Source organism: Coregonus lavaretus (assembly GCF_964263955.1).
Source record: "Coregonus lavaretus genome assembly, contig: HAP1_SCAFFOLD_3212, whole genome shotgun sequence".
In the NCBI taxonomy this organism is placed as follows: Eukaryota; Metazoa; Chordata; class Actinopteri; order Salmoniformes; family Salmonidae; genus Coregonus; species Coregonus lavaretus.
Window position 1 is genome coordinate 57,501 of NW_028162595.1, and position 2,500 is coordinate 60,000.

General features: G+C 47.0%; 1 protein-coding gene across 1 annotated transcript in view; it reads right to left on the reverse strand.

Annotated features, from left to right (window-relative positions):
• LOC311119111 (monocyte to macrophage differentiation factor 2-like) overlaps positions 1-2,500 on the reverse strand; it is an 8,723-nt gene that overhangs the window by 1,816 nt on the left and 4,407 nt on the right. Inside the window, exon 4 of the mRNA XM_084193853.1 lies at positions 1-2,500. This exon is cut by the window's left edge and continues 1,816 nt beyond it; it is cut by the window's right edge and continues 1,544 nt beyond it. The gene's annotated coding sequence lies outside the window, so the exon portion shown is untranslated.

Genomic DNA, 2,500 nt, shown 5'->3' on the forward strand with positions numbered 1-2,500 from the left:
TATGGCTATACTAGACAGGACTGACTGGGACATCTGGATATGGCTATACTAGACAGGACTGGGACATCTGGATATGGCTATACTAGACAGGACTGACTGGGACATCTGGATATGGCTATACTAGACAGGACTGACTGGGACATCTGGATATGGCTATACTAGACAGGACTGACTGGGACATCTGGATATGGCTATACTAGACAGGACTGACTGGGACATCTGGATATGGCTATACTAGACAGGACTGACTGGGACATCTGGATATGGCTTTACTAGACAGGACTGACTGGGACATCTGGATATGGCTGTACTAGACAGGACTGACTGGGACATCTGGATATGGCTATACTAGACAGGACTGACTGGGACATCTGGATATGGCTGTACTAGACAGGACTGACTGGGACATCTGGATATGGCTATACTAGACAGGACTGACTGGGACATCTGGATATGGCTATACTAGACAGGACTGACTGGGACATCTGGATATGGCTATACTAGACAGGACTGACTGGGACATCTGGATATGGCTGTACTAGACAGGACTGACTGGGACATCTGGATATGGCTATACTAGACAGGACTGACTGGGACATCTGGATATGGCTGTACTAGACAGGACTGACTGGGACATCTGGATATGGCTATACTAGACAGGACTGACTGGGACATCTGGATATGGCTATACTAGACAGGACTGGGACATCTGGATATGGCTATACTAGACAGGACTGACTGGGACATCTGGATATGGCTATACTAGACAGGACTGACTGGGACATCTGGATATGGCTATACTAGACAGGACTGGCTGGGACATCTGGATATGGCTATACTAGACAGGACTGACTAGGACATCTGGATATGGCTATACTAGACAGGACTGACTGGGACATCTGGATATGGCTATACTAGACAGGACTGGCTGGGACATCTGGATATGGCTATACTAGACAGGACTGACTGGGACATCTGGATATGGCTGTACTAGACAGGACTGGGACATCTGGATATGGCTGTACTAGACAGGACTGACTGGGACATCTGGATATGGCTATACTAGACAGGACTGACTGGGACATCTGGATATGGCTATACTAGACAGGACTGACTGGGACATCTGGATATGGCTATACTAGACAGGACTGACTGGGACATCTGGATATGGCTATACTAGACAGGACTGACTGGGACATCTGGATATGGCTGTACTAGACAGGACTGGCTGGGACATCTGGATATGGCTATACTAGACAGGACTGGCTGGGACATCTGGATATGGCTGTACTAGACAGGACTGGCTGGGACATCTGGATATGGTTATACTAGACAGGACTGACTGGGACATCTGGATATGGCTATACTAGACAGGACTGACTGGGACATCTGGATATGGCTATACTAGACAGGACTGACTGGGACATCTGGATATGGCTATACTAGACAGGACTGACTGGGACATCTGGATATGGCTATACTAGACAGGACTGGGACATCTGGATATGGCTGTACTAGACAGGACTGGGACATCTGGATATGGCTATACTAGACAGGACTGACTGGGACATCTGGATATGGCTATACTAGACAGGACTGACTGGGACATCTGGATATGGCTATACTAGACAGGACTGACTGGGACATCTGGATATGGCTGTACTAGACAGGACTGACTGGGTCATCTGGATATGGCTGTACTAGACAGGACTGGGACATCTGGATATGGCTATACTAGACAGGACTGGCTGGGACATCTGGATATGGCTATACTAGACAGGACTGACTGGGACATCTGGATATGGCTATACTAGACAGGACTGACTGGGACATCTGGATATGGCTATACTAGACAGGACTGACTGGGACATCTGGATATGGCTATACTAGACAGGACTGGGACATCTGGATATGGCTGTACTAGACAGGACTGGGACATCTGGATATGGCTATACTAGACAGGACTGACTGGGACATCTGGATATGGCTATACTAGACAGGACTGACTGGGACATCTGGATATGGCTATACTAGACAGGACTGACTGGGACATCTGGATATGGCTATACTAGACAGGACTGACTGGGACATCTGGATATGGCTATACTAGACAGGACTGACTGGGACATCTGGATATGGCTATACTAGACAGGACTGACTGGGACATCTGGATATGGCTGTACTAGACAGGACTGGCTGGGACATCTGGATATGGCTATACTAGACAGGACTGACTGGGACATCTGGATATGGCTGGACTAGACAGGACTGACTGGGACATCTGGATATGGCTATTCCTAAATAAATGCATTGTTGGTTAAAGGCTGTCAGTAAGCATTTCACTGTAAGGTCTACACCTGTTGTATTCGGCGCATGTGGCCAATAAAATTTGATTTGATTTTAAGGAGTAAAGGGTTAAAGGTAAGTTCAGTTAAAGTAAAGGGTTATAAAGGATTAGTGTCAGTATAAAGATACTACAGTATTACTCCTTAAAGGTGTC